This window comes from Pelophylax lessonae, assembly GCF_965119305.1.
Source record: "Pelophylax lessonae genome assembly, chromosome: 9".
Lineage (NCBI taxonomy): Eukaryota > Metazoa > Chordata > Amphibia > Anura > Ranidae > Pelophylax > Pelophylax lessonae.
The window spans coordinates 127,423,564-127,445,325 of NC_138776.1; the positions used below are offsets into that span (position 1 = coordinate 127,423,564).

Below are 21,762 nucleotides of genomic sequence, written 5' to 3' on the forward strand. Positions count from 1 at the left end.
CGCCCCAAAGGTAATACTTAAAATCTGGCCTATTAGTGTGCCCCGAGGATCGGAGTTGAGAAACACTGATCTAGTAGACCTGGTAAAACAAACTCATTCATGAGGGCCAACTGAGATGGCGAGTATAGGGATTATTTTATTTTCTTGTCACAGGCTGGTGAGGGATGGGGATCAGAGGGTGGCAATAGATAGAGAAGGACTGCCTGGGATAGGGGGCTTGTTGGAATACTGTGGGTTACCTCAGAGAGATGTACAGATGTGCTGGCTTCAGGTAGATGAGGGAGTGCAGTGTAGCTGGCATACTGGAAGGATGTGCTCAGAGATGATACTTGGCATGCAGATTGATTGAAGACCCTGACATAGAAGGTAAGTACAGTGTGCTTTATGGTGCTTGACATCGTACTATATTGAGCCAACCCTCTGTGTTTCAGGCAGCACTTAGTAACATGGTCTGTATCTAAAGCTAATTGGTGTTGCTGGATAACGCTAGAGTTAGATGTACTGTATGTCCTCTTCATGTTAAGCACTAGCTGCCTGGGGTATTTTCACATTTTTCGCATTTTTCACATACATGGAAAAATCTGAATTTTTCCCTAGAAAATGACTTAGAATTACCAAAAATGATGTATTTTCTGAAAGCAGAGGCCCTGGTGGATGTTGCAATTTTTTATTTCACACCTTATTTGTGCAGTTGTTTATAAAATGCAAATTTGCAGGACACACAAACACAATATAATACCTATTTTTTTTTTGTTAAAATAAAAAGGATGATGTTGCTTTGAGTGAAAAGATACCAAACATGTCGAGATTTAAAATTGTGCATATTTGTGAAATGGCGACATACTATAGTGCCTAAAATAGTCCATGGGTGATGCCTTAAAAGCCTCTACTGGTTATCACTTTAGAGTTAATTGCTAATTACAGCTCTATAATTTTTGCACTCACTCCTCAAGTCTGCGGCAATACCTCACATGTGTGGTTCAATCACCATTTGCATGTGCGTTCCGGACCTACGCATACATTTGCATGTATATACAGGGAAAATATGGTATTTTTTGGGTTTTTTTTTTATTATTTTTATTTAATTTAAATGTATTTTTAAAGTTTTATTTTCCTTTCTTGCTATCACAAGGGGGCCTACAACCCCACTTGTGACAGCTTCGGGCAGGTAACAGGTATTCTATATGGAGACATCAGGGGTCTATTAGACCCCTGTTTCCTCTGCCTTGCAAAGCAGCACAAATCATGTTTGATCAGCTACTTCCCTGGCTGTAGTGAGATCTCTAAAACCGGAATTGACCTAACATTAGTCGATTCCAGCTTCATTCATCACAGAGGAGATGGTGGAAAGGATGTTCCTCCATCTCCTCTGTGGGAAGCCATGCCAACAGACTACTATAGTCCCAGGAGGAACGTGAGAGCCTAGGAACCACCACGGGCGGCAGCTGTAAAATTGATTGGGTAGCTGTAAAGCTGTGATCCTGGTATTACCCAGTTCCTGTCTGGACGTTTATATACGTGCGTTGGGCAGGAAGTCGTTAAAGATCATTTAAAGTCAAAACTTGGAATTTGTTTTGGATGGAAGTGTTAAAGTATAACTAAAGTCAAAACTGATTTATTAACCTTTAAAAAAAAAAAAGGCAAAACTGTTTTTTTCTTTTTAGTTTTGGATAGAGTGGGGAAGGGATTAGAATGCTTGCCAGTTTTGCATTGCTGTCTGTGCCCCCCTTAAGGAGATTCACCCTCTCTTGTCATGTTTACCATTTTTATTGAAAGTGAAAGTAAAAGAAAATCCCAAATCTTGGGTTGTCCTTAGAAAAGTAATAGAGGGGAAATCTTCCAACGGGGACACTAGTTCAGATGACCTGGGGGCCTCCAAGGAATTCCCTTAATTTGCAGCGATTTCCTCTCACTTCCTGTTTGGATATGGGACAGGAAGTAAAAGGAAATCTCCGCAATGAGACACAAATGGCGAAAAAAAAATATCCCTTGCTCCAAAATGAAAAAAAAAAAAATGTTGCCTATAGTTCTACTTTAAAACCCCAGTCACATATTTATTGGCGTCTGTGTTCCCACTTTCCCATTTTCTTAGTCCTAATGATTATTGTTACAGTAAAGTATTAAAGTCAGGAGATCAGAAAAACAGCCAGCCAAAGTGCATTTTCAAAAGGAGAGTTCGGCATTGGCAACCTTTTTTGCTCCTTTAAAAAGCCATTCAGGTCAAGGTAACAGTGTCTGTATAAAGTCCACCCCTCTACCATCTTATATTCACCTCTCCTCACTACTCCTTTCTATGTTGCAGCCACCAGCATAATACCCAGCTGCGGTTGGTGTCAGAGCTTAGCGAGATGACACCATCCCCCTTTGTCATGTGACAGTGCTTGGGCCTAGCAATTGGTTGCTAGGCTGGAACACTATGCTATGGGAGGAGGTTACCCTAGCCCTCACAAGCACCCGGTATTTTGCGTTGGGGTCCATAAAAAAAAGCAACCATGGGGGAGCGATGGAAAGGTGAGTATTACTGGGTCAGGGGGACGAGTTAGGCCCACCATACACAGCCCTGCAAGCTGACCAAAAAAAGTTTACTTAGTTCCCCATTCATGCTAAACAGTGTGGATGGAGGAGTCTGCACTGCCAGCTACATGTCCTGTGGCCTGGGACATATTTTCCAATAAGTGTATCTGTGGTCAAAATTTAAAATATATACTACAATATATTCATTTCCACATTGTATTTCAATTATTGCTAGCTTACTTATATAAATCTGATCAATCTTGAAGTTTGTAAACTTTCTTTGTGGATGTAGCACCCTCCGAGGTAGGTGCTAGGAAAAAGGAATAGTTTGCTCCATCTGCTTATCAGGGGAGCCTGATCAGTAGTTAGGCCTGTTGCATGTGTCCATGTGTGATTCATCTGGTCTGAGGGAGTGTCCCCACTGTATCCAATAGGGGAGACTGTTGAACAGTGGAGGAAACCCAGCCAGTGACACACAGGCTTTTATGACCCAGTGGGTAGACACAACATTGGTGCATCCTGGGATATGTTATAAAAGCTACGGGCACATGTGACAGGGTGTCTTTGGGAGGGAAGCCAGGTTCCAGGAGGAGGGTGACGGCTGTCTCTCCTCCTGTTGCTGAGGAAGGTGGTCACAGGCAGTCAGCCTTGTGGACCAGAAGTGCAGTGCTGAGCCGGGAGGTCCAGTGGATGCTGACGGGGGAGTTGGAGGCAGAGCGACCCAGGGAAAAACAGTGTCCGTGAGTCCCAGGGAGCTTGCCAGGGGTCTGCCCAGGAAGGGGGACCACTGCAGTAGAGTGTCAGCAGACAGAAGGTCAGCACACACAGTCAGTGAGAAAGGGGGTGCCAAGTTTAGACCCTGAATAGGAACTTAAACTAGAGTACTGTTCTTTATCTTCACTTTAGTGGCAGGGTGAAGCAGCGGCCTTGCCGCATTCTACAGTCAAGTTGGAGTATCCCACTCATCCCTTCTCCCATCCAAGTTCTAAAAAAAACACAAAAAACTAAATCCATTGGACTGTTCATTGTCTGAGCCAAGAACTTGTAATGCCATGTATCTGCCATCAGTTGCTAATGGTAACCCAGGGGAACCCAAGAAGTGTAATTCTCAGCAGCTTTCTAGGGGGCAGCGCTACATGAAGATCCTCACACATTTACTTCCTAGAATTCTGTGACATGTATTTACTATGTATATGCACAGAAACACATGCACTTTCAGATATATCAAACATAAAAGTCATTCAAACTAAATAAATGTGAATGATCCAAATTGCATTTATTTGTTTGAAGCACTTTTATGTTTGATATATCTGGAAGCGCATGTTTTTTTGGGTATACATATTTCTGTTTATCTTTAGTATTCAGATTTTCAACAGGTGCTACTCCGGATATAGCTTAATTACAGTAAGCGCAAAATATTTTTCTGTTATTTATAATGTATTCCCTATGATCTGTGAGTCGGCACTGCTGTGTCACACATTTCACAGAGTCTGCCTTTTGAACTACTTCCGGGGCAGTCAGTACAGGAATCACTGCTTGCAGGCAGCAAGGTACCATGGGATATGTAGTCCTTAGAAATGGAAAGTAAACAACAAAGGAGAAGCTGCAAAGGATGCAGGGAATCCAGGAAGTTGTAGAAAGAGATGGCCACAAGACGGGCAGAACTCACAACATGAAAGGGGATTATTATGTAAGCTTAAATTGGATTTTTAAATATAACTATTGTTTATGTTACTAATACAATGCTAATGTTTTTTATTTATATTTCAATATTTAAAAAAAAAAAAAAAATAAAGATCAGACATTAATAAGTATATCATTGGAACAATAGACAGTTCACATGTTTTCATTATACTACAGACATAAGCCCATGAAGTTAAAGCAAATAGAGACAATGTAGACCACATGTGTCAAACACAAGGCCCGCGGGCCGAATGCGGCCCCCCAGGTCATTTCATGTGGCCCTCACACCTCTCCTGCAGCTGTAGCACCCCCCTTTTCTCAGTAGTCGACAGCAGAGTGGACAGAACTCCTTTTCCAGATCCAGTGCTTCCCTGTGCAGCTGCAGAAAAGCTCGTCTTTGCCCACCCAGTAGTCCACAGCAGAGAGGAGGGCTGAACTCCTCCTACAGATCCTGCACCTCTCTGTGCAGCCGCAACACCACCTTGTCTCTGCCTCCCCTGGTCTCAGCATTCAGCAGACTTATTCCTGGCAGAAGCACAAGGTAAGGGGGTGCATTGTGATGTAAGGAAGGGTGGGTGACTCTTGACTTCTGATGGTGGGGGGGGGGGTCTTGACATCTAATGTAAGGGTGTAAGGGGTCGTGGGGTGCTCTGGACAATATCTAATCTTACAGATATAACCGGCCCTTTGAGGGCAACCACAATGCTGATGTGATCCGCGATGAAATTGAGTTTGACACCCCTGATGTAGACCATCAACAAAAGAAACAAACAATAGCAATGGAATAAATATTCTGAAGCCACTGAAGGAAATGAATCATTATCAAAAGTTAGAAAGCACAGACTTGATCTACAAAGAACCAGAAATATACCCATTCCAATCATTAAATGAAAATTGGATCAGGTATTAGAGGTACAGGAATAAATGCACAGTAGGGGAAATAGGGAGGAGAAGGTGGGAGGGGGATATTGGACAGAAGATAATGGGGGAACCCCCTGCACCTGTTACTGAGAATATAGTCAATAACTGTACCTAATGACAATCTGAAACAGACAAGGTGGAACGCAGAATAAAACGGGAAAAAAGAAAGGAAAAAGAAAACAAAATGAAAAAAGAAAAGCAAAAATAGGGGGGGGGGAAGAACAGAGGGTCAACACGAAGGAATCGAGTTATGGCGGATCCACACATCGCATATGTTGTCAATTTTTTTAGTGTTGTTATGAAGTAGATAGGTGAGTTTATCGTTAGCCATAATCCAGTTAAGCTTACTCTATACATATCCAAAAGGAATCACTGTTTCCAATGTTTAGCAATAGTAATTGTTGCTGCTAGCAATATGTACATGATTAATTTCACTGACTTTCTAGGAACCTCATCAGGCAGCTTTTGGAATAGGGCCGCCTCTGGAGACCTGCAGATATTTACTCCAGTCACTGAATAAATTAAATTAAAGATCCGAATCCAAAACCTGGTCACGAGGGGACATTGCCACCAGACATGATGCATTGTTCCCATCTGGTCAAAAACAGGTGGGCGATGTGGACGGATGCATCTTAGCAACCCGGGTAGGGACCAAGTACCAACATAGAAGTGTTTTATAATTAGCTTCAATTAGTGTTATATACTTTGGATAAAACATAAGCAATATCTTGGCACTAAGATAATTCAGGTCCCTTTCCCATTGTAACATGTAGGGAAACTTGGAATTCGGATTAGTGAGGAAAGCATTAACTGCAGACACCCGTCCCCTTAAAAGGCCCCTTGTTTGGCAGGATAGTTCAAAAGTCATGAGTATGGGAGGCACATCTAACAAATTATGATGTTATGTATTTAAAGTGTGTGCTGTGACCATAGGACTCCTTTAAGAAAGAGCCCTACTCAGAGTCCTATGTTAGATGCCATTTAACCACTTGCTGACCGCCCTCGCGTACATATACTACGGGGTTGCGGCTCTTCTGTGCGAAATCAAGTACAGGTACGTCACCTGGTGCTTGTGTGTCCGCCAGCGACCTCCTCCCACTGTGATTGGACACAGCAGGAGCCAATCTTTCCAGAGAGAGGCAGAACGGCGGATCGTGCCTATGTAAACAAGGCAGATCGCCGTTCTGTGACAAGGGAAGATAGAGATACTGTGTTTCTGCTAAGCAGGAACATGGATCTCTGTCTTCCCACAGTTAAAGCCCCTCCCCCACACAGTTAGAAAGCACTCCCTAGGGACACAGTTAACCCTTTGATCGCCCCTGAAGTTAACCCCTTCCCTGCCAGTGTCATTAGTACAGTGACAATGCATATTTTTTTAGCACTGATCACTGTATTGGTGTTACTGGTCCCCAAAAAAGTGTCATTTAGTGTCTGATTTGTCTGCTGCAATATTGCAGTCCCGCTATAAGTCACTGATTGCCGCCATTACTAGTAATAAATAAAAATTCCCTAAAAATATCCCAAAGTTTATAGACGTTATAAGTTTTGCGCAAACTAATCAATATATGTGTAGCACCCTACAAAGTAGGTCCTAGGTAAAGTAAAGTGGGCCCTGGCTGCCTAACAGCAGGGCCATGATTTTCAGCTGGGCTGTCATGTCTCCCAGGTGTAGCTGTTGAGACTGGGGAGTCTCCCCACTGTGCTCCATGAGAGGGTTATCATTGGGCAGTGGAGGAAACCCAGCCAATGGTGCACTCAGGCCTGTATCTACCCCATAAAGGCAGATTCTGCCGCACAGCATTCTGGGAGTGGGTATAAGTTTGAGGGGAGCGGATGACGCAGCGTCTTTGGCGGGAAGCAGAGTCCCAGGAGGGAGAGTACGGCTGTCTCTCCTCCTGTCAGCAGGATCGGGTGTCCCAGGTAGCTTGCCTGAGGTGACAGAGGGCTGAGCTGAGCTGCAGAGAGGATCCGGTGTGCCGAGGACCAGCGGAGTTGATAAGGGTCTAGTTTCAGGAAAGCATTCCCAGTTCGTGAATACTGCAAACTGCCCTCTGGGGGTCTGCCTAGAGAGAGAGGGGACCACTCCGGTGAAGGGATCCAGGAGCTAGCTAGCCGGTGCAGGAGTAAAAGTAAAGGGGGTGGCAGTGTTGACCCTGAAGAGAAGCAGAGAGGGTGCCTAGTGAGAGGACCCTGAAGTGCAGAGAGGGTGCCTAGTGAGAGGACCCTGAAGTGCAGAGAGGGTGCCTAGTGAGAGGATCCTGAAGTGCAGAGAGGGTGCCTAGTGAGAGGACCCTGAAGTGCAGAGAGGGTGCCTAGTGAGAGGACCCTGAAGTGCAGAGGGGGTGCCTAGTGAGAGGACCCTGAAGTGTAGATGGGGTGCCTAGTGAGAGGACCCTGAAGTGTAGATGGGGTGCCTAGTGAAAGGACCCTGAAGTGCAAAGGGGGCGCCAGCGGTTGGGCCCTGAGGTGTTAAAGTGTACAGTGTGCAGTGTACAATGTTCAGAGTTGCAGCAGCACAAGCAGTTACAGGAGCTACTTCAGTCAGGAAGGACTGGAGGGAGCTGGATGCAGGACTTTTGAGCTACCCAGAGCGTCAGGAGTCAAGCCTAAAGTACAGTCCAGGACTTTTGAGCTGATCAGAGTGTCAGAAGACAAGTTCAAGTACAGTTCAGCAAGTCGGTGCTTTTCAAGCGCCAGCAAGCGTTGTTCGGCATCCAGCCGGCGTCAAGACAGCGCTGAAAGGCATTTTTCCATAAAGTGGCCCATTTGTACCTATTTGAGCCAGAGGAGTATCCCACTCATTCCCTTCTCCCATCCCCAATATCAAATAAACAAAACAAACCAAAGATGCTGGAATGGTCATTGTCTCCAATCTCACACTTGGGTATTCAGCTTAAATGGGCTGAAGGTGTTACCGGTGGCCGTGGCAGACCCACATCAGGCCCAATGCTTGGAAAACCTGCTACATATGCGTAATGGTTTTTTTTTTTTTTTTTTACCAAAAAACGTAGCAGAATACAAATTTGCCTATACTGATGAAGAAACTTGATTATTTAAAAATTTTTTAATGGATGTGTTTTATTGCAGTATATATAAATATTGTTTTTTTTCCCCACAATTGTCAGTCTTTTTTTGTTTACCCACTTCAGCCCGTGAAGGTTTTACCCCCCCCCCTTAATGACCAGGCCATTTTTTGCGATTTGGCACTGTGTTGCTTTAACTCACAATTGCACTGTCGTGCGACGCTGTACCCAAATACAATTGATGTCCTTTTTTTTCCCACAAATAGAGCTTTCTTTTGGTAGTATTTGATCACCTCTGCAGTTTTTAGATTTTGCGCTATAAACAAAAAAATAGCGACAATTAAAAAAAAAAAAACGTTTTACTTTCTGCTATAAAACATTCCCAATAAAAAAAATTAAAAATTTTTTTTTTATCACTTTAGGCCAACGTCTTCTGCTACATATTTTTGGTAAAAAAAAATCCCTGTGTATATTAATTGGTTTACGCAAAAGTTATAGCGTTTACAAACTATGGGATAGATTTTTGGACTTTTTATTTTTATTTTTTGTTGTTTTTATGGTGGCGATCGCGCCCACTCCTCCCATGGTCTGGCTCCTGGTGTGTCTAATCACAGTACGTGCCGCCGAGACCACATGCACATATTCACGTGGTTAAAACGCAAAAAATAAAAACCGCAGAGGTGACCAACCATCAATTCATCCATTTTATTTGAGTACAGCGTTGCACGACCGCGCAATTGTCAGTTAAAGTAACGCAGTGCCAAATCGCAAATAAAGGCCTGGCCATAAAGGGAGGTAAGCCTTTTGGAGCTGAAGTGGTTCAATAAGCAGTGTAAAAAAACCTCATCATTTTTTAGCAGTTCTTACTGTACAAGTAATACCTCTGTAGCCATTATGCAGCAAAAAGAAACACCATACAACAAAAATAATCCATATTCTTTATATTCAAACGTAGGATGTCTTCACATTTATGAAACACAGTGCAGGTCTTTAAATACACGTGAAGTGAGTGAGTAAACATGTTTACGGTGTATGTCCGGCATGGTGATTTGCTGTATGTAGCCACATCCTCTTGTGTATATTAGCTTTCCCTGCTCTGACTCTCTCAGTCCTGTTGGTCAATTAAAATATATGACCGGCAGCCCTCGCCATCTCCTCATTTCTGGTAAGTGGATCTTTCTTAGACTGAACGCTATATTTATATATTGAAATAGTATACCCATACAGTATTCCAGACATTTATTTGTACATACAGTATTGTACATAAGTATAGGCTGCCAAAATAGAACTGGAAATGGCTATTATTAGGTGACTAGTGCCAGGCAAAGTGTTATAAGTATTGACAGAAGCTTGCCACATACAGAAATAGGAGATTAATCCTACTGTACTTCTTGCACACACGCTATTGCTTGCATTAAACCGGAAAGGTATTGCGGCCAAATTAACCACATAAGGACTGGGCCTATTTCTGACACTTGTTTACAAGTTAAAATCAGTATTTTTTGCTAGAAAATTACTTAGAACCCCCAAACATTTTATTTATAAATACAGTATATATATAATATATATATATAGCAGAGACTCTAGAGAATAAAATGGAGATAGTTGCAATACTTTGTCACACCGTATTTGCGCAGAGGTCTTAAAAAACGCAATTTTTTTGGAAAAAAAATACACTTTTTTGAATAAAAAATTTAAAAAACAGTTAAGTTAGCCCATTTTTTACTATAATGTGAAAGATGTTACGCCGAGTAAATAGATACCCAACATGTCATGCTTCAAAATTGCGCACGCTCGTGGAATGGCAAAAAAACATTGGTACTTAAAAATTTTCTTAGACGACATTTTAAAAATTTCTACAGGTTACCAGTTTAGAGTTACAGAGCAGATCTAGGGCTAAAATGATTGCTCTCGCTCGAACGATAGCGGCGATACCTCACATGTGTGGTTTGAACACACATCACCGTTTACATATGTGGGCGCGACTTGCGTATGCGTTTGCTTCTGCGTGCGAGCACGGAGGGACAGGGTGCTTTAAATTTTTCTTTCTTACTTATTTTACCTTTTTATTTTTCATTTTTACACTGTTCCTTTTAAAAAAAAAAAATGTAATCACTTTTATTCCTATTACAAGGAATGTAAGCATCCTTTGTAATAGAAATAAGCAGGACAGGTCCTCTTTAATGTGAGATCTGGGGTCAAAAAGACCTCAGATCTCACATCTACACTTAAAGCAAAAAAAAAAAAAAACATTTCTTTTTTTTTCAGCATGAAAAAAAGGAGACCTTTAAGGCTGTTGGGAGGAAACGACCTATGACGTCGCTCCGTCCTCTAAGGCCATAGAGTAGAGTGGGGGCCATCTTGTCCTCACTCGACTTCCTGCCTGGGACATGGACGAACCAGATCGTTTTCCCCACTACCGACGGCTCCGGTAAGCGGGGAAAGCGGCCGGAAAGCAGTGGGGGGGGGGGGGGCACCTCTCCTGCTACCCAAAAAAAGGGATCCTGCAGCAAATCCGCCTCTGGGACCACTTTTATGTGAAAGAGGACTGCCCACTCTGTAAGAAAATACCGGGGTTACGGCAGCTATCTGCTGCCATAACACCGGTATTTAACACCAAAGTACCGACGTAAAACTGCGGCAGGCGGTCGGGATGTGGTTAATGTGGCAATGTTGGGATGGAGAAAAGGAATGCTGTGCATATGTTGCAGATGTTTTAGAATATTTTTGAAAATATATATTGAAGTGCTGGCCCTGACCTAATAAAGTACATCTGTCAAGACTAAGACAAGCCATTTCTAACCTCTCTAGATTGAATAGAGCTTATATCCCTCTAGTTTATTTAAAGTGCCTCTGCCCAGACTATAGACCAGCCCTTTGTAACCTCTCTAGTTGCGTATTTGTTCGAAAAATGTATTCTCAAATATCCTCAAAGATAACAAGTCAGGTATCAATTGGCTTACATCACATTAGAGGGCTGGCACTTTGCTACGTTTCTGCTTCCTACCGAAAATAAAGAGAAAGGATCCGGGATTCAGTGTCTCTGTTGTGAAATTTAAAGATGAATTTCTCCGCAATGCCTATACTGTACAGAGGTGTATGGAGACTTGATTTGAGCTTTATTCACACTGCTGCAGGGGGACATACACTGTTAATAGAAGCATTTATTTCTGCACTCAGGAGTACAGCTGTTTGTATACAGCCCAAACAAATGACCACTGCCCCCACCTATAACTGGCCTTTGCATCAAGGAGCACATGGAAGGGAGACGCATGTGGAATAAGACCAAAATAAAAAGCTCTACTTACTGACTAGTCTGCAACCAACCATGTGTAAGCTGCAGAGCCTCTTCACAGTCCCAAAAAAAAAAAATATCGGACGAGAAATTTCGTGAACATTTATGCACTGTCAACTAAAAACGGTTATGAACGCTGAGCAAGAGAGAGAAAAATCGGAGGATATTTCGTCCGATTTCCGTCAAGTGTGTACAGGCCTTTACCCTCTATGTGCTTTTGCTGGATCATTCCACAAGTTCTCGTAGTTGTCCAGACAAATATAAAATAAACACTTACCTTTCCGCTTTATGAAATGACCCATATGAGATCTAATAACAATGATACAGCTGATGTTTATCACTAGCTTGGTAAGGGTTCCTATAGTTCTAACACCCAATCAGCATAGTAATTATATTGAGAGAAAAACATAGTTGCAGTCTTTATAATAGACACAAAGTCGTTAATAATTGCTGCGCCGTATGCAGGATTCAAGCAGTAATTGCTGAAACCAATGAACCCAATTGATGTTTAGAATTTTGTATAAGTCAGTAATAAAGGTAACCATTCACCAGTGCAGAGTCAGCACAATTTCAGAGCTGTACATTTTCTCTGTATACAGGCTGGTGAGTATTTCATGCTTAGGAACGTAATCGTCCATATTACACTTTTCTGAAGGACGGTGCCAATAATTAGCTAAATCAACAGACTTCTTCACTGGAAGGTTTATTTTTATCCGTGTTCAGAAACACACTGTGTACTCAGTGCAATCTAACAAAGGTTAAACTTGGCACCTTCTAGGTAAAATGAATTCAGTATAGATTTTCTCTCTAGTAAGTTAAACCTACAGAGACAGACATTTAAGGAAGAACTGCACTCAAGATAAAAAATATTGTTACATAATATCAGGTTCTGTTCACTTGCTGATTTTTTATTTTTTTTTTAATGTGAATTGCAGCGGAACTTCAAAAATCCTTTAGAATTTGACCCTATTTGTTGTAGTTCGTGCAAAGGGAGATGGAGGTTTACCAAGCTGTCTAAACTATGACATCTAGATGTGGTACAGCATATGGCATGGTGCACGCCTCATGATGCCAACCGTATGAAAAAAGTAGCTTTTAACTCCACATACTGTATTTGTTGCCTTTTTTTTTTCCCCCAAATTCCAGCATTATTGTTCTTATATTATTGTGTTGAAAATTATGCTGTCATTTCTAGTCTATTCAAATATTTTTCTATATATCAATGTGACGGAGGTGTGGGTAGAACAGAACACATGTGGAGATCAAGAGGGATTTTAGGGCCCCTGGCCAAAGAGTTCTTTATTTTGAGGGGGGCTGAAAAGACAAGGTATCAGATAAGGGGAAGACCACAGGGCAATAATTCCAACAACTTGGAACAGGGTGACAATAAGGCACATCAAGGGATAAGTCTAAAGGCACAGGACAGCAATCTAGTACAGCAGGTACTTAGTCCACAGGCACAGGGCAACAGTCCATGCACAGTGAGTAGCAGGCTGCTATCTGGTACAGCCAAGGTTAGGTCCAGGGGCACAGGGCAGCAATCTAGTACAGCAGGGACTTCGTCCATTGTCACAGAGCAACAGTCCATGCACAGTGAGTAGCAGGCTGCTATCTGGAACAGCCAAGGTTAGGTCCAGGGGCACAGGGCAGCAATCTAGTACAGCAGGGACTTCGTCCATTGTCACAGAGCAACAGTCCATGCACAGTGAGTAAGCAAGTAGATAAACTGTCGGTGCTCAGCACCTATACCCTGCGTTCTGAGTGTTGCAATCCTCTATCCAGCTCGGCTGTAGACTTGTAGATGAGAACAAATGATGAGGCAACCTTATAATGCTTCAGCCTTGCAGCCCCTCACTAGACCAGGGTGGTCTGGGAACACTATAAAACGATAAACAAACACAAGGGCGCACCGGCCTAGTGCATTATCCTTTAAGCAGGTTTATTAAAATAATGAATTAAAAATACTCACAAACGAGTTCTTGATTAAAAGCACATCAAACAAAGTATAACATCTAGATGCTGAGGATTTTATACTTTGTTTGATGTGCTTTTTATCAAGAACTAATTTGTGAGTATTTTTAATTCATTATTTTAATAAACCTGCTTAAAGGATAATGCACTAGGCCGACGCGCCCTTGTGTTTGTTTATCGTTTTATCATGCACAGTGAGTAGCAGGCCGCTATCTGGTACAGCCAAGGTTAGGTCCAGGAGCACAGGGCAGCAATCTAGTACAGCAGGAACTTAGTCCAGAGTCACAGGGCAGCAATCCATGCACGGTAAATAACAGGCCACAATCTGGTACAGCCAAGGGTAAATACAGGGGCAGAGGGCAGCAATCTAGTAAAGCAGGAACTTAATCCAGAGTCACAGGGCAACAATCCTTGCACAGTGAGTAGCAGGCCTCAATCTGGTACACCAAAGGTTATATCCAGGAGCACAGGGCAACAGTAGGCATGGCAAGGGGCAAGGATCCTCTGGGCAGAAATAGGTCACAGCAAGGATTAAGTGTCTAGCAGGCAAGGCAAAGGTCCTTCACAGGATGAACGTGGGTCCTCAAAGGGCTGGGTGTCTTGGCTGTGGCTTCAGCACCACGCAGGAAGCATTTGTGAGGGAAGTAGAGGCACAGCAGGTAGAAATAGTCCACAGGGCAGTAACAGCACAGCCAATATGGAACTGCAAGTCCCAGCAGTCTTAGAAAGCAAAGTCTGTCTCAGCAGTTCCATGCATTCCGCAATGAGCTCCTCAGTCCATCACTGAAGTAAACTCCGAACAGTCTGACCCTTTTCTTTGTTATCTGGTACTTTTTAATGCAGTGAGAGACTTCAACTACAATCTGTCCATGCCAAAGTGTCTGGCCATCCTTACAGCCATCTTTGGTCTCAGGAACTCACTAATCAATGATGCAGATTGGTATTAACAAAAGACAGTTTAAACTCCAGGAATTATCTTTTGTTCAAACGTACAATGGTCCAGCTTGCTTGATGTAAATATCCATATCTGATATCCAGAGTGCCACTGGGGATGATGAAAATCACTGGACAAACAGTGAGTGATAGCTGTAATCGTCCAAGCGCTGCTTTAGCGGTTTCCCCTGAGCCCACTGAACACAATGAGTTGTTCACTTGGCACAGCCATCATTGTATCTTTTTCATTGAATTTGAGACGTCCTCTGATTGGGCAAGGTTGAGATTGTGATGTCATCTGTCCCTTCTCACCACCTCGTCCAATCAGAAAATATGTTCTACTTTAAACATTTGTTAGCTGATTTAGTACGGCAATCTATTATGAAAAAATATGCAAGAGCCTACAGCTTTCAATTAGATTTCACTGTCAGATGTGTTGAGAAAAACATTTTGATTGATTACTAGGAGTGACTACACCTTGCACCCTAAACTTGACATATACTTAAAGTGGTTCTAAAGGTTTAAGGTTTTTCATCTTCATGCATCCCCCCCAATACTTATCTGTGAGCCATCGCGATCCAGCGATGTGCACGAGAGCCTCCGCTCTCCAGCCACTCTCCCTCCTCATTGGCTGAGATAGCAATAGCAGTGGGAGCCAATGGCAATCGCAGCTAGTGAGCCAATAAGGAGAGAGAGGGGGCAGGGTCGATTTGCTGCTCTGTTAGCTTGGGTGCCCCTATTGCAAGCTGTTAGCTCTGGGGGCACTCGCCAAGAGGGAGGGGCTGGGAGTGCTGGCAGGGCACCCTAGAGGAGGAAGATCAGGGCTGGTATTTTTATTTATTTATTTTTTTTAATGCCTTTAATATCACTTTAATTAGTAGGACAAAGTACAAAATGTAAAGTGCATTAGTAGAAACCCCTCTTTACTGCACAATACCTCTCTTCTTTTCCCTTTATCCCTCTAAAGAAGAAATCTTACTTAAATTTCTCTCTGCCATTGGCTAAGGCTCCATTCACACCTGAGGGTATAGTTTTCAGGCTTTTTTTGGGCGTTTTTCAGGAGTTTTTTTGCATGTGTTTGGAGGCAAGCATTGACATCTAACAAAAACGCTTGTAATCTGCCAAAAAATAAGTTCATGTACTTTTTTGAGCTTCAGTTGTTTTGCTTCAGGCAACAAAATGCTCATATGTAAACAGGGGCCATTAAAATGAATGGGATTTTGCTTGTTGGGCATTTTGAGACTTCAGAGATGAGCGTTTTATGAGCTGAAAAAAGTTCAGGTGTAAACAGGCCATGAGAATGCTGATTAGGAGCTGATCGGCAGACCGTTTTTGGCCTTGACCCTTCTGTCGACATGGCTGTCATACACACGGGCCGAATGTCAGCTTGTTTCTATTGAACTGGCCAATGTTGCCCGACATTCAGCCCATGTGTACTGAGCTTTAGGCGAGCTGTGAGGTCAGACAGGGTGCCACTCTTCTGTACATGGCTGTCGGCCAACGCAGCCAGCAAGGAGATAGCAGCTTTGACAAATGGCACGTTTCTCTGTCTCCAAGCACTTGCCTTATTAAAAATGTAGAAGGAGAAGGGTTTGTCGGCTGTCAAAGTGGCTGTTTTTCCATGCTAGCTACATTTCGGACAGCTGTGGAGGGAGAAGGGGCATCTTGACTGTCCTCGCACCTAGCCCTAGACTGCACATAGGAAGTGCTACCTGTACTTTGACCCCTGAGGAGCAGAGCGCATTAAAATTAAAAGAAGACTCCTTCTTTAACCACTTCCGGACCTCCCTATAGCAGTTTTAGTGCTACAGGGCGACACCAGTGAACTGGGTCATGCATATACAGTGGGGAAAATAATGATTTGATCCCCTGCAGATTTTCTACGTTTGTCGACTTACAAAGAAATTAAGGGTCTCTAATTTTAATTATAGGCGTATTTTAAATGATCAAGACTAAATATCCAGAAAAACCACATGATAAAAATGTTATAAATTGAGTTGCAGTTCAGTGAGTAAAATAAGTATTTGATCCCCTACCAACCAATGATAATTCTAGGGCCCACAAACTGTCTACAGTATGTGCTTATGTTGTACACAGATTAGTCCTGTCAATTTCGGATGGTGCTCCTAACGACAACTCGTTAGGTGTATAAAAGACACCTGTCCACAGAATCTCTTTCATCAATTCAAACCTCACCATCATGGGCAAGACCAAAGAGCTGTCAAAGAAAGTCAAGGACAAGATTGTAGACCTGCAGAAGGCTGGAATGGGCTACAAGATCATCAGCAAGAAGCTTGGTGAGAAGGAGACATCTGTTGTAGCGATTATTTGCAATTGGAAGAAATACAAAATAACCATCAATCGCCCTCGATCTGGAGCTCCATGCAAGATTTCACCTCATGGGGTGAGGATGATTATGAGAAAAGTGAGGGATCAGCCCAGAACTACACGGGAAGAGCTTGTGAATGTTCTCAAGGCACTTGGAACCACAGTCGCCAAACAAACCATTGGTAACACAATATCCCTTTATGGATTATCTCCTGCAGCGCCAGCAAGGTCCCCCCTCCTTAAGAAGGCACATGTACAGGCCCATCTGAAGTTTACCAGTGAACATCTAAATGACTGAGAGAAGGATTGGGAGAGAGTGTTGTGGTCAGATAAAACCAAAATGTAGCTCTTTGACATTAACACGACTTGCCGCATTGAGGAGCCAATGGATGGGGCCATGTATTGTAAAATCTTGGATGAGAACCTTCTTCCCTCAGCCAAAACACTGAAGATGGATTGTGAATGAGTCTTCCAGCATGACAATTACCCAAAACATACCGCCAAGGCAACAAAGGAGTGGCTCAAGAAGAAGCACATTAGGGTCACAAAGTGGCCTAGCTAGTCTCCAGACCTTAATCCTATAGAAAATTTATGGAGGGAGCTGAAACTTTGAGTTGCCAAGTGACAGGCAAGAAACCTTAAGAATTTAGAGAAGATCTGTAAAGATGTGTGCAAACCTGGTCACTAACTACAAGAAACATGTCCACCAAGTACTAAGTCATGTTTTGCTTGAGGATCAAGTACTTATTTTACTCACTGAACTGCAACTCAATTTATAACATTTCTATCGTGTTTTTTCTGGATTTTTGGTTGATATTCTGTCTCTATTATTTAAAATACACCTATGATAACAATTATAGACCCTTTTTTTCTTTGTAAGTGGGCAAACTTACACAACCTACAAGGGATCAAATAATTATTTTCCCTACTGTATTCGTGATCCGACACTGCTGGGTAGTGGGCGCTCCTGCCTGCCGCCAGTGGCTCGCTTTCATTTTGATTACACACAGCAGAAGCCGATCGGCGGGTGCCGGTGGTCATCAGGTACCGTACACCCACAGATCGGCAGAGAGTCAAAACGGGGATCTGCCTATGTAAATGAGACAGTGTGCCGTTCTGATAGAAGGGGAGGGATGGAATTTGTGTCCCTGCAAAGCAGGGAATAAATTCCTCTCTTCCACCAGTAAAAGCAGCACGTAGAGTACAGTAAAACCCTGGCTAGGCATACAGTTAATCCTTAGATCACCCCTGATGTTAACTCTTTCCAAGCCAGTATCATTAGTACATTGACAGTGCATATTTTTTTATCACTGATCACTGTATTAGTGTCACTGGTCCCCATAAAGTGTCAGTTAAAGTCAGAATGTCCACTGCAGTATCGCAGTCCCACTATAAGTCCCTGATCGCCACCATTACCAGTAAAAAAAAAAAAAATAAAAATAAAAAAAAAAATATCCTATAGTTTGTAGACGCTTTAACTTTTGCTCAAAAACCAAATCAATATACGCCTATTGGGATTTTTTTTTTTTTACCAAAAATATGTAGCATAATACAAATTGGCCTAAATTTATTTTTTTAATTGGATATGTTTTATAGCAGCAAAAATATTGTGTTTTTTGTTTTTCAAAATTGAAAATACTACCAAAAGAAAGCTCTATTTGTGGAGAAAAAAAAGGACATACATTTTATGTGGGTACAGCGCGCAATCTTTAGTTAAAGTAACGCAGTGCCGTATCGCAAAAAATGGCCTGACAACACTAATTCACACACATATACAACCAAACTTGCCAAACACCTTCTGTGATCTTTAACTGCCTAATATAAAAAGAACTGAGGCCATTCCGGCCATGAGGCAAGGTGAGAATGTTATCCCATGCAGAGCACACTAAAGCCACAGGGGCTAAATGACGGGAGACATTGACTGCTCAAAAAAAAAAAAAAGTTTGACATTCGTTCCGTGTGTATGCCATCCTGTCCAACAGAAGTTTGGCAGGCTTCTGTTGGAAGAGCATGCTGGAAAACAAGACTTTTGGCCCATGTGTACGGGCTTTTGAGTGGAAAGAAATGGGGCTCTCACTTTGCCCCATAGTCTGCTGCTGCCTCTGGCTAATATGAATGCAAAGGAAATAGTGCAGACCTATATAGCTTTTTTGCCATTCAAATGTATGTATACTGTAATGTTTAACCACTTACCGCAAAGTGACGTAGGACTACATCGGCAAACTTTGCGGTAGTATACCGGGATGATGCCTCTAGCGAGACACCATCCCGGTACCATGGTTTACAGCCGACGGTCGGCTTTCCGTCTGTAACGGCCGATGCGGCCCGGGAGCCGCTCGATCATTACCCGGGTGAGCGGGAGGGGACGCCCCCCCTCCCGCCGCCTTCCGTGACGTCCGCCGGCTGGATGGAGTCCCGATCAATGCCGGAAACGGCTTCGATCGGGTCTCCGATGACGTAACCCGGAGGCGGCGTCCATGACGTCACTTCCGGGTTACTGTGCTGCAAAAGGCGGCAAATTTAAAAAACGTCTGTATGCAAAAACGCCGTTTTCGGCGTTTTGCATACATGGAAGTGTAGTGGAGGGGTCTAGGGTCTTTTAGACCCTCGATCCCTCCATAAAGAGTACCTGTCACTACATATTGCTGTCACAAGGGATGTTTACATTGCTTGTGACAGCAATAAAAGTGATCAGATTTTTTTTTTTTTTAAAAACCTGCCCCCGTCACCGTTAGCTCGCGCACAAAAAAAAACGTATACGGAAGTAGAGCCGCAAATGAAATCGCTGTTCAAACCACACATGTGAATTATCGCCGCAATCGCCAGAGTGTGGGAGATAATTAAAAAAAAAGAGCTTCACTCTAACTCTAAACTGGTAACCGTTAAATAAATTTAAAGCGTCGCCTATTGAGATCTCTATTGACCGTAGTTTGTCGCCATCCCACGGGGGGGGCGCAATTTTAAACCGTAACATGTTGGGTATCTATTTACTTGGCCTGACATCATCTTTCACAATATACAATAAAAATGGGCTAACTTTACTGTTTAGTATTTTTTAAATGCAATGAAATGTGATTTTTCTAAATTTTTCCCAAAAAAATGGCGTTTTAAAGACCGCTGCGCAAATACTGCGTGACCAGAGTCTTTGCTAAAAAAAAAAATATATATATATATATATATATATATATATAATGTTTAGGGTTCTAAGTAGTTTTCTAGGAAAAAATACTGGTTTTAACTTGTAAACAAAAAGTGTCCGAAATAGGGCTAGGGCTTAAGTGGTTAAATTATATTACCAGTACTACCCACGCTGGATAACCTATAATTTGTATACATTTGTACATGTTCCCAGGCCGTGTAATGCACAGGACAATATGAGAAAAACCTTGATAGTACATACTGTATATTACATCAGCCTAACAGAGAGCTCACTGGAGTCCATTATTCCATTTTTCGTCAGGTTACAAACTTTCGGCTGTGCTGTCCAGAGCAAAAGGGCATAGAGAATAGAGAGAGCTCTAATCAATTCCAGCTCACTGTTATCTCTGACTTACAAACATACAAAAAAAAAAAAAAAAAAATTCAGGCCGGGTTCATATTGTTGTGGTGCAGGACACTGTATGCAATTTGCACAGGAATCGCAGCACATTCCTGTGTGAATTACATGCAGTGTCTCCGGGGTGCAATTTGAGTCATGGATTTGTATTTGCACCAAACTGGTGCTGGACCCTTTTTACACCCATCCAATCTGATTCTGCAAATCACGCTGCGTTTTGCAAACCAGTTGCGCGTTGTCATTAACCTAACATACACTCTGCAATCAGTTTGCATAGATGGGTTGCGATTTAGATGCGGTGCCAAATCTGCAGTGAATTCACTGTGAATTCACACCGCATCTTAGTGTGAACCAATGCTTAATGGTAAACCCTTCTGTACTTGCAGAACCAAAAGCAAAGAAAATCTTTAGACCATGGGAAAAAAGAAAGAATAGTTGATTTTCTAGAGTTGCAGAGAGGCATCTTTTAACTTAAAACTATAGGAAAAAGTTTTTCCCCCATTTTGGATAGATTAAGGGAGGGTCATACCCCTGTCAATTTGTTTTTGCCATCTGTGTCCTATTAGGGAGATTTATTTTCACTTTGGGCCGGTTCACACATGTGCGATGCCAGACATCGCATGTGATTCGTACAGCATTGCTGTGCAGATCACATTGCATTTGGACCAAACTCGTGCATGACCCTTTTTTTTGTGTGCACCAGAATCAGGGAGATTTCTCTTCACTTTGGGCCAGTTCACACTTGTGTGATACCAGACATCGCATGTGATTCGCACAGCATTGCTGTGCAGATCACATCGCATTTGGACCAAACTCGTGCAGGACCCTTTTTTTTGTCTGCATCAGAATTGGATTGCATGGGTGTACACACCAATGCGATCCGATTACTGTCTGAATCCACAGATTGCACTGGGATCTGCGAACCAATCTGGGAGTGTCATTAACTTTGTATTGACACCCGCAGTGGTTCGCAGAAGGCAGTGTGAACCGCCGGTGGTTCAGGTGCAATGCGGGAATTCACACTGTATTCTCAAGGTTTGCCGCATCGCACCTGTGTGAAGGGACGTGCTGGAGCTGGAGAGAGTCAAGCAAAGGGCAATAAAATTAATAAGGGGACTGGAGAACCGACTACAAGCACTAAATTTATCCTCACGAGAAAAGAGAGGCTTAAGAGCGGACATGATAGCAATTTACAAATACCTCAATGGTGATCCCAGTGTTGGTAAAAAACGATTCAGTCTCAGGGAGTGTAAGAAGACACGGGGCCACATAACAAGATCGGAGGAGAAGGTTTAACCTTAAGCTGTGTAGGGGGTTTTTCACTGCCAGGGCGATAAGGATGTGAAACTCTCTTCCACAATTGGTGGTGTCAGCGGGGAGTATTGATATTTTTAAAAGACTCTTGGACATGCATCTTGGTGAACACAACATATAGGGATATGGGAAATTACTATTGACATTGATACACATATACAGGTTGAACTGGATAGACTATTGTCTTTATTTAACCTTACCTACTATGTAACTATATGTAATTA

The 21,762-nt window shown here is 42.7% G+C and overlaps 1 protein-coding gene across 3 annotated transcripts in view; it reads right to left on the reverse strand.

Annotated features, from left to right (window-relative positions):
* SLC16A12 (solute carrier family 16 member 12) overlaps window positions 1-21,762 on the reverse strand; it is a 111,122-nt gene that overhangs the window by 44,879 nt on the left and 44,481 nt on the right. Inside the window, exon 1 of one of the 3 annotated variants that reach the window (XM_082267620.1) lies at window positions 11,714-11,807. The exons of the other annotated variants lie outside the window; for them this stretch is intronic. The gene's annotated coding sequence lies outside the window, so the exon portion shown is untranslated. Of the gene's footprint in view, window positions 1-11,713; window positions 11,808-21,762 lie in introns of those variants that run through there. 3 annotated transcript variants of the gene reach the window in all.